The following is a 12119-nucleotide window of genomic DNA, read 5'->3' as shown; positions in this document are numbered from 1 at the left end:
CTGATCCTATCGTTTAGTTAGGAATTCGTTTTCAACTCTGACCAATCGCGATTTGAAGAGGAAAGGCATATGGAAGGAATCCTGGAAATTAGAGGTACCAAGAAATCTGTATCAAGATCAACTAACATCAATCCGTTAAGGCGTTTGTATGCTATCATGCCGACTGTTAATCTGGATGGTAAATTAGCTGGAAAGTTATTTATTGTGTTGCGACAAGTTAGAGGTGCTCTGCTCCTTACGATTCTTTCTCGTTTGTGTGATCTTCCAAGGGCAGTAGGGAATGTGTACATCACACAAAACAAGAGTGGGAAAATGAACATAAGAGAATTACAACTATGGTATGAGCACTGCTTTTGACCAATAGCTGGGCAAAATATCTTGATTTTTCTTGATTCCTGGTGTGAGTATAAAAATCATATCCCTTTAGAGAAAACTATCGCTCCTGAAAAGTGTGCGACATTGCAATTCGTTCCTGGAACCACCGGACAAATTCAGCTTCTGAATTTTTGTTTTTCCGTGCCTATAGAACATTATCGCACTATCTGCAGCTACGTCGCAAAAGATACCCAGTTTCATGATAAGCTCAACGAACGGGCTGTTTCGCATTTGGTTGTATGCCATCGCATTGCATCAGTACCCATCACCACGTAATACCAACATGATTCCATACGCAGTCCGTAAGAGTGGTTATCCAGCTGAACGTTCTGATTGGTTTGTAACTCCCTAGGAGCTCGCCTTCGATCTTGATGGTGCGAACCTTCGTGATCACTGTGGCGCGACATTTTTCATTCAATGATCATGGTGCAAGTTAATGGTTGGTCCTGAACATTTCTTGAATGCCAACAATGTCCGTTTTCTTAAATGTAATGCAAATATCCCATAGAATGTTGATCTCTGCATCTCCCGGACACTCTTTTCTGTCACCCTCCTGATGCAGATCGTGAGTTATTAGCAGCTAATATTTTTCCTCTCGCAATTGTTAAGACAACGCATTCAAATGAACCTTACTAAATACTGAACTTGCGACCACGCACTCTAGGGATTCCTTGTCAGAGATAAAGATGTTTTCACAGGATATACTAGCATGGACATTTGCATCAAATCAGTATTCTGTCTGAAAATCACAACAACAATACTATCTTGGCCTAAATTTAAGCTCTTCATGGAAGCTAGAAGCTTCACTGCCGAAGTCAGATATGCACAAAATCAGCCCGACCACATTCTTACGTTCGTGAATTCGAAGAGTGCCCTACAAAAACAGGAATGGGAAATGAAAGTAACCGTCATGAGCTTGATGTTTTTCAATTAAATTACCAATGCGAATGTCAGCATCAACTATCCATTTGTTATGGATCAAGGGGCACGCTGATAATGCACATAAATTGTTGATGACCCACCTGGCGGTGTACACTGTGATTGATCTTCAACCGTATACATTGGTCTACCGCACGCGGATTTTATTGCTGGCTTTAGGATGCAGACGCCTCAGAAATGGACGTAAATACGTACAATTTCTCAGAAGTCGAAAGGAAGACTTCACTCAACAGTACAGCCAAGAATTCAGTGAAAAATGTAGATTTCACAATTAAAACTTTCTGGATGACACAGTATATCTATAACATACGCGACGGTGCGCCATGGCTGTTAAGCTTCGTACCTATGTAGTTTCAAAGTTTAGGCATCTCCATTCAGCCAAAAACATTCAGTTGAGATTGCAGACTTGACCCATGCTATATGACAGACAATGGCATCACCTCAACAGGGACATGGTAAGACCTGAAATTTCGCAACCTAAGTGTGTAATGAAACTGTTTCAGCACTTTTCCAAGGCGAATAATTCCAAGAGCGGATACGAAGAACGTATACCTGAGGACAGAGTGGCGAAATTTCGAGTTAATGGGCTGTGGCAGCAGACGACCGACGAGAGTTCCATTGTTAACAGCAAGACGTCGCCTGCCGCTCCTCTCTAGGGCTCGTGATCATATGGGTTGGATCCTAGACGACTGGAAAACCGTGGCAAAGTCAGACGAGACCCGATTTTAGTAAGAGTTATTTCGAGTGTGGCGCGAACCCCACCAAGCCAAGGACCCAAGTACTCTGCATGCTGGTGGTGTCTCCATAATGTTGTGAGCTGTATTTACATTACATTTTCCGATCACTGACTGTAAAAGGTTACGTTCAGCTACTTGAAGACAATTTGCAGCCATGCACGAACTTTATGTTCTCTAACAACGATGGAATGTTTATCGATGACAATGTGCGTCACAAGGCCACAATTGGCCGCCATTGGTTTGAAGAACATTCTGTTCATTTCGAGAGAATGAATTGGTCACCCACATCGCCTGTCATGAATCCCGTTGACCATTTATGAGACACAATCGAGAGATCAGGTGGTACAGAAAATCCTCCACTGGGAATACTTTCGAAATTACGAACTGCTATAGAAGCAACATGGCTCAATATTTCTGCAGGGGACTTCCAACGAATTATGCGCCCATGACACGTCGAGTTCCTGCACTAAGCTGGGCATAACGAAGTCCGACGAGACGTTAGGAGATATCCCACATCTTTTGTCGTCTCGGTGTATACGCACGGGATAACCTCGAACACGGGGAACCTTGATATTGGATAGGGTGGGAAGAGTAAATGCCGATTTTTCTTTTAAATCAGACTGGTTTGATGTGGCCCGCCACGAATGTCTTTCCTGTGCCAACCTCTTCACCTCGGAGTAGTACTTGCGGTATACGTCTTCAGTTATTGTCTGGCTGTATGCCAATCTCTGTCTTCCTTTACAGTTCTTACCCTCAACAGTCCCATATAGTACTATGAAAGTTACTCCCCGATGTCTTAAAGGATGACCTATCATTCTGTCTCTTCTTCCTTTCAATATTTTCCATATATTCCACTCCGATTCTGCCCAGAAACTCCTCATTCCTTATCTTACAAGTCCATATAATTTTCAACATTCGTCAGTAGCACCATATCTTAAATGCTTCGATTCTCTTCTGTTCTGGTTTTCCCACAGACCATGTTTCACTACCATACAATGCTGTGCTCCAGTCGTACATCCACAGAAATTTCTTCCTCAAATTAGGGCCTATCTTCTATCTAGTAGACTTCTCTTGGCCAGCAATGCTCTTTCTGCCAGTGGTAGTCTCTTTTGATGTTCTCTTTGCTCCCTCCGTTATGGATTATTTTGCCACCTAGGTGGCAGAATTCCTTAACTTCGTCTTCTTTGTGACCATCAAACCTGATGTTAAGTTTCTCGCTGTTAATAATTTCTGCTACTTTTAATTATTTTCGTCTTTCTCAACCCATTTTTGTATTCAACAGACGGTTCTTTCTGTTTAGCAGATCCTGTAATTCTTCTTCACTCTCTCTGAAGATAACAATGTCATCAGATAATCTTATCATTGATATCCTTTCACCTTGAATTTTAAATCCATTCTCGAATCTTTCTTCTTTTTCCATCATTGCTTATTCGATACACAGATTGAAGAGTAGGGGCGAACGACTACATCCGTGTCTTACACCTTTTTAATTCGAGAACTTCGTTCTTGGTCTTCGACTCTTAGTGTTCCCTCCTGAAACTCTTACATGTCGTATATTATCCTTCTCTCCCTATCGCTTACCCCTCCTTTCCTCAGAATTTTGAACATCTTGCACCATTTCACACTGTCGGATGCTGTTTCCAGGTTGACGAATCCTATGAACGTGTCTTGATTTTTCTTTAGTCTTGCTTCCATTGTCAACCGAATTGGGAGAACTGCCTTTCAGGTGCCTTTTTCTTTCCTAAAGTCAAACTGATCATCATCAAACATATCTCCAATTTTTTTTCCATTCTTCTTATTTTAGTCTTGCCAGCAGCTTGAACGCATGAGATGTTAAGCTGATTGTGAGATAATTCTCGCACCTGTCAACTCTTACAGTCTTTGGCACTGTGTGGATGATATTTTTCCGAAAGTAAGATCATGTATCGCCAGACTCATACATTCTACACACCAACGTAAGTAATCGTTCTGTTGGTTCAAAAATGGTTCAAATGGCTCTGAGCACTATGGGACTTAACTGCTGATTTCATCAGTCCCCTAGTACTTAGAACTACTTAAACCTAACTAACCTAAGGACATCACACACATCCAAGCCCGAGGCAGGATTCGAACCTGCGACAGTAGCGGTCGCGAGGTTCCAGACTGAAGCACCTAGAACCGCTCGGCCGCACTGGTCGGCGTTTTGTTGCCACTACTCCCAAATCTTTTACATATTCGTATGGAATGTCATCAGTCCCTCTTGTCCTAATTCTGGATTCACTTTCCCTTTTATATCCACTCCTGTTTCTCCTTCTGTCGCATCAGAAAACTCTTTCCCCTCACAGAGGCCTTCAGTGCACTCTTTCCACGTACCCGCTTTCTCCTGTGCTTTTAACAGTGGAATTCCCATTGCACTCTTAATGTTACCGTTCTTACTTTGAATTTCACAAAAGATTGTTTTGACTTTCCTATATGCTGAGTCTGTCCTACCGACAATCATTTCTTTTTCGATTTCTTCTCATTTTTCATTCAGCCATTTCGCCTTATCTTTCTGCACTTCCTATTTATTTCATTCCTAAACGTCTTTTATTTTTGTATTCCTGATTTTCCTTGAACATTTTTGTACTTCCTTCTTCCATGGATCAAAGGCAGTATGTCTTCTGCTACCCACGGTTTCTTCGCAGTTGCCTTCTATGTGCCTATGTTTTCTTTTCCAGCTTCCGTGATTGCCCTATTTGGAGACGTCCAATCCTCTTCAAACGAACTGCCTACTGAGCTATTCCTTATCGCAGTATCTATAGCGTTAGAGAACTTCAACTGTATCTCTTCATTCCTTAGTACTTCCGTATCCCACTTCTTTGCGTATTGATTCTTCCTGACTAGTCTCTTAAACGTCAGCCTACTCTTCATCACTACTACATTTTGGTCTAAGTCTATGTCTACTCCTGGGTACGCCTTGCAATTCAGTATCTGATTTCGGAATCTCTGCGAGACCGTGATGTAATCTAACTAAAATCATCCCGTATCTTCCGGCCTTTTACAAGTGTAGCTTCTCCTCTTGCAATTCTTGAACAGAATGTTCGCTGTTACTAGCTGAAATTTATTGCAGAACTCAAGTGTCTTTCTCCTCTCTCATTTCTAGTACCAAGCCCATATTGATAATATAATTATGTATACTGGGTCCAAGGTCGTACAGAATTTTAGAAATGACACTATTTTTCGCCTATACATATTCACGACTCCCATTTTGGCTATTGATCCATTTTCAAGAGACAGCTGGTTGTGCAATATGTTATAGCTTAGCAGTTCCTTTTAAAGGGTAGACTGGTCTCGTTACTGCGATGTTTGCATATTTCAGTTGCATAATAAGACAGGATTCCTATTGTATAGACAACGAGCTCTCTTACTATATGTACGAGTACGAAATATATATGAATACTGGACACGAACAATGAGCTGTCGCTTGAGAATCGCTAATCGCGCCCCTGAATAAATGCATTTAACTATAGAGCAGGTGAAGAGAAGTTGACATTTCTCACCTTAATTATAGTTTTTTCGGTTTGTTATCACAAATGCTTTTTCTTCTGAGAAAATACCTCAAAAATCGTGAAAAATCCCGTTGCACGCGACCACCAAAATGTGCAATCCAAAGCAATATAATGCAGTAGCCCTCAAACGAAACACGTTCTCTTTTATCACGATGTTCAGTCTGTTCTCTCAGAACAAATGCAGAATGCAACAAATATAGATTGTACCATTACTGTTATTTTTCAAAATGACGACCGCCATGATCATGGCAGAGTGTACAGTCACTGTTACCGTACAGCTAACGCTGGGGGAAAACAAACCTGACATAAAACCGAGGAGTACCGAATGCAGCTGGTGATGGAAGAGTAATGTGTGCCGTACTATTGACAGCAGCAGGCTCTGTGAGTCAATGAGAGTTTTCCTTTTTTTCCAAAAAATACACAAGTCAATATCGTCGACATTTACGCTTCTGTGCGGACATTTTCAGTGCAACACAGATATAAGGCGCTAAAGTATACTCTGTATACTCAATACAATTTCTTATGTGAAAAAGACGAATGACAGCGAAACTATGTACATACTTTAATAAACAAGCTGCGTGAAGTGACACACATTAGTATACAATTAGGTGAGACGGTCGTCAGCTTCCTGGTCAGTAGTATAGAAGTCCAAACAGGTAACTATCAGTTCGGAATATGCTAGAAGTACATATTCCCAGACTCCATCATTCCACCAACCCCACGGTATCCACTTCTCTACACACAATACGACCCAAAAGTCCGTTAACAACAGGAAATACAATACTTCGCCCTATAATGTAAATAGAGATAAAAATTGACACGTATATTTGAAATGACATGGGTTTTATTGAATTCAAGAAGTGCACAAAATGACCGAAGGATGTCACTTCATACCACAGGAAACCAATAATTAGCCTAAGAATTGATTTTTATCGAAGATGATGTTCTTTATAACAAGTGCGCAACATGTCGGGCGTCATTCGTTAAGAATACAAATAGTCAAGTGACAATGATGTAAACATTGCTGTACAGCGTATCAGTAAGAATGATGGGAAGCTCCTCTCGGATATCGCCTTTTAGCGTCCCTAATGAGGTAGGACGACCGTGGTGGACTTGGGACTTGTAGTAACCCCACAACCAAGGATCACGCGGATGAGTTCTGGGGACCTGTGAGGCCATGCGTAACGGGCTTGACGGCTCATCACGTGATCCTCACGAAATAATGTGCGCAAGACGCCTTTCGCACGAGTAGCCAAGTGTGCTCACACCCGGGGGAAAGGTGGTGGAGTGGGGCAGCGACTCTCCCTCCCACTAGCTATTAGGGAAAAGTGTTTTCCTTTCAAGAAAATGATGTAAAACCTCGGTACTGCACGGTTTTCAACAGGATGGGAAATGAACCTTTTTCATATCTACTTGCAAGTCACCATCACCTTCCCAACAAACTATCATAAGGGTATCTTTGCATGTAGCATTATGCAGTGGTGCGCCAGCACGTATAAAACTCGTACCTTGTACCATACGTTTATCAACCAGGCAAGGGATGATCTTGACTCCCTCTCTCACTACGTCACTGATGTGTCCCTATCCAGCGCCATCTGTTGGCCAGTTTTTCCACTCGTTTTTGTTTTCAACAAAATCCCAGGTAATTTTATACATGAGTGTAAATTTTTACCTCTCTACCTACATTATTCCACGAATGAGCGCATTTTCAAATGTTAACGGACTTTAGGGTCATGCCGTACATGCCGCATCGCACTTAATGGTGCACCATTTACAGTCAACCTTTATGTAAACAACAGATTTTGACCACGGAATGGTTCAAATGGCTCTGAGCACTAGGCGACCTAACCTCTGAGGTCATCAGTCGCCTAGAACTAAGAACTAATTAAACCTAACTAACCTAAGGACATCGAACCTAAGGATTCGAACCTGCGACCGTAGCGGTCACGCGGTTCCAGACTGAAGCGCCTAGAACCGCACGGCCACACTGGCCGGCTTGACCACAGAACATGTACCGTCAAAATAATACCTTCTAACACTGGTTGCTAGTTCACTCACGATCACAGTGTACTCTGGAGAAAGAAAACAAAAGAAAGACGTTAACATACGTCGCAATAATTTCCAAAATCCAACGAATAAGAGGTCCGCCCTCGTAGCCGAGCGCCCATCACGCATGTCTATCGTGCGGAGGACCTGGGTTAAATGTTCTATTCTGTCAGGGAAGTTTGTTTGGGGTTATGATTGAAACGGGTTGCACTCAACCTCGTGAGGCCAACTGAGGGTGAAGCTAACGCTGGCTGGGAAAGTGCTGTGCTGACCCCAATTCCCTCCCTGCCATGCCAAATATGCTATTGAGTGGAGAGGGGTTGCATGTTGTAGTATACCGATGTCGCTTTCTAAACACTGCGATAACACTTAAAGGAAAGCTTGGTTGATCTCTCATTCATCTTGTGCTGTTCGTTTACGTAATTTGTAATGAAAACTTCATCCTTAATTATGCGATAATTACTGACATAACCTCGTCTTCCTGTTGCGTAACACGTAGCACCCCATACCAATATTGTACAGTAAATTATGCGGATTCTGATTCGTCTAGTATGTAAATAACTTTTATTTTAATGCCAAAACAATTTTCTTCAGCGTCATCATCACTGATGATATTTGGGCATTAAAAGAACACTTTCTCACATAGTAGGAAGTCCTGAATTTTTATTATTAACTATGAAAACACGGCTGTAGTAATTAAACATATTTTTAGCCTGTAATCAAAGTTACTTATTACATTACAAGTATCTCACATCTTTATTTTCTATTTTGTATACTTGTATACTGTATACTCTCGATGTATTTCTTTGGTGGTGCTGGATTTTTCATATGTTTTATAGTACACCAGAGTATATGAATAACTCCTCTAAAACATAATACACTCACGTCTTCTTCTCACTGACCCATTTACGCAGAAGCGTGTAGCAATCTATATTTTATGTCTTAGGGAATGAAAACAAATATTGAAGATGGAGACTTATTCCTGACACTAGTTTGGGAAGATTAGACACAATCTTTTCGTCAAAGTAGGGCCCACGAACCCCATGACTTCGAAACAGTATTATTATAAAAAGACTATAAAGATTATTAGTGAATGCTGGAACAAATTTTTTGGTTGCTATACAGGTTTCTACGATAATCATTTTCAGTAGCCTATCATAATAAAAGTAAAATATAATATTGTCCTCTAGAAGGAGCATTGAGGAGATGGTCGCTCTTACTACGTTCTGAGGTAGCCATTGGCTAAAAATGCATTATGGAATAAAATGTCCAAAGAGTCAAAGCTGATACATCCGATAAACAAAATAGTGAGACCATTGACTGATAACGTTTCATTTAATGTGCTCCTGGACGTGATACCCTAACTCCACGATAAATATGAAATATGTCACTGCAGCTGAAGCATGTCTGCTATAGCTTAATTCATTGCAGCGTAATACTGGCAGTCTCTTGCAACCTGTGTATTACCTAGAATCTTCGTTCATATAATGCAAATGATTTTATATCTTACTATTTTCTTCAGTATTCTCATTTACATTTCTCATACCATCGTCCATACTTCAGTGATACATCTTGATGTTTTGCACATCTTGTAAATCAAATTGCATCCCCACTGATGCATATTTTGCTACTAGTGCATTCATATGTTCAATCAGCATAATTTAAAGCAGGCCTTTATAAACCTAATCGAATTTCCACATTTCATAGGTCAGTTTCGACGACTTATTATGCGTTTTGATTAAAATCCAGCCCCCCACATGATATATGATTAACTCCATCGGATCGTCTTACCCTTTCTACGTCTCTTCCCCTCTTTTTTCTATCATCTCCGATGACAATCTTTTCTTGACATTTGTCGTCCTTGTGGAAATTGCAGGTATTATTGAAATATACAGGGTGTAAATAACTCGAAAAATAAGCTTCACACGAAAAAAATGTGTAGAGTAGAAAGTTGATTATTTTCGAGGAGAACATCAGTTGGTGCTAAAATTAGCCCACTACCCCAGCCACCTGGGGATGGGGTGGGAGGGAACTTTAAAATTTCAAGTGGAAACCCTTTTGATTCGCTAAAACTAAAACTTTCCCTCTTTCCCCATATGGTGGAGTTTGAGAGAGAGGAATCAGAGTTTTACAAATGTCCAAATCAGCGGAAAAAATTTATATTTAGGTAAACATTTGTAAAACTCTATTTCCTCTCTCTCTAACCCCACCCTATGGGGAGAGAGGGAGAGTTTTAGTTTTAGCGAATCAAAATTTACGAAGTAAATGAGTATTTTTTGTTTATACATAACAGTTTTCAACGCAAAAATGAGAACATGGATTTTCTTGAATTACAGTGCCAACTATCAAGAACCAAAACAAATGTTTAAGACATACTATATGCAGGTTTTTTATGTAGAATCTGATTCTGCAATAAAAAATGGGGGTTCCAATCTGAAATTTTAAAGTTGCCTCCCGCCCCACCCCCAGGGGGTTGGGGTGGCGGGCTAATTTTAGAACCAGTAGATGTCCTCCTCGAAAATGATCAACTTTGGATTCTACACATTTTTTTGTGTGAAGCTTGTTTTTTATAGTTATTCTGGTTCGTCAACTTATAATTTACACCCTGTATTCTGCAATTCCTTGTTGAAAAGAACCTCAAACGGTGGCAAACCTGCACTATCATGTGTTAACTGTTCATGACTTGTTTGAATTATTCCCAACTCTTCGACTTAAATTGATGTTCATTGTCACTTAAGATACAATGAGGTTTGAAAATGTTTTCAAAATAATTTTCTTGAAATTTCCTAATCATCTTAATTGATAAAGCCTTGCAAATTTCAAAATTAATTCTAGCACTTCCATATCTGTGTTAATTTTTTGTTGGTCATAGGAGCAGTTCATGCAGATTGGCCGCAGTTATTTATCCAAGTTGTCCGGTAGTTACATGGTGCATTAATCCTTGACGTTGTGCAGTTGAAACTTTGTTTTTCTGGCATTTGTCATATGTTTGCAGGAGTTTCCTGATTGATTTCTGCACATTATCGAAAATACAGTGTTCTGACATTTTCTTTAGGATTTCTTAGGCCCAAAATGCACATGTATGTATATATTTCATCTATGGCATGGCTGGTGCACATACCTCCCATTATTTGAATTTGGAATTGTTCATCTGTGTACAACTCGTTGAGACAAACAAGTCGTCTGAAAAAACTTCCTGGCAGATCAAAACCGTGTGCCTTTGACGGGGAAATGCTCTACCATCAGAGCTATCCAAGCACGATTCACGCCCCGTCCTCACAACTTCTGCCAGTACCTCGTCTCCTACCTCTCTACCTTAATCTGCTAGGAAGTGTCATGTCAGCACACACTCCGCTGCAGAGTGAAAATCTCATTCTGGGAACAAGTCGTATATTCTTATTTTTATTTATTCAACGTCCCCATATGCATCTTCTATAATACATAGAATAGGGTTGATGTTTTATTCTAACTTCCTTGTAAGCCGAAAACCGCTTAACAATAAAAGTAATATTGTAAAACAAAAGCGAACTGGTGCTTTCCATTTACTGTAATGTTGTTCTGCCAAGAACTGATAGAAGATTGTGTTAACATTTGCTGTAGTACTTGCAGAGACCAAGAAAAGCCTTTAGGTGGTTCTTGTAGTGCAGTGACACTGAACTTTCTACAACAGACAACTCCAACGGCTCCAGTTCATTTTATCGTGGTTACATTGTATGGCCCAAAATTCTCTTTGTTCCTTTGCAAACTCCAATTTATCAAAGTTCAGTGTGACTCCCACATTTCCAAATTGTTGAAATCTGCCTGTTGTGATGGACAAATATTCTTTCAGTATGACTGTTGACACAAGAATATCTCAAAATATTTCGTTACTTTCCAAATTGTTGTAATATATCTTTTACAATGGAGTAATATTCTTTCTGTATTACTGTTGACACAAGGACATTGTCAACATAATTCGTCACCTATCATAATGGACCATTCCCTATGCTTGATTTGATAACACACATAAACGCTGAAGCTGACACTTTTATCTCTTTTATCACTTTAAATTGGTAGCACCAGCTGTTACAAAGAAAAGCTACTTATTTGTGACAGCTAGGAACCAATTTAAATGGCCAATAGCCGGCATTAGGTCCAGACTAAGCAAGTACCATATGTCTTTGTAACATTGCACTAGCTCCTCAGTATTCTCAGGCTGTTCCCATCATTGCACAACTATCCTACTTATAACTCTCATGCCCATCAAAAGCCATATAACGCAAGTGTTTCTGACATGACCATAATTATAATATTCACTATCCAACATCCGAACTGCCTCTTAATACAGCTTTTTTTAATATCACTTCTCCAAAACAGTCCAACGATCAGTGTGTAATAGTGTATCTTTGGGATCAACTCGGATGCCCATTCTATCCCAGGGACTATATTCAGGATATAGAGGGCCAGTTATGATATTTGTGATGCAGCTTGCAGCAGGTGATACTATCGATACTGA

This window comes from Schistocerca americana, chromosome 7 (genome assembly GCF_021461395.2).
Source record: "Schistocerca americana isolate TAMUIC-IGC-003095 chromosome 7, iqSchAmer2.1, whole genome shotgun sequence".
Classification (NCBI taxonomy): Eukaryota; Metazoa; Arthropoda; class Insecta; order Orthoptera; family Acrididae; genus Schistocerca; species Schistocerca americana.
Note: the sequence above shows the minus strand (reverse complement) of the source record.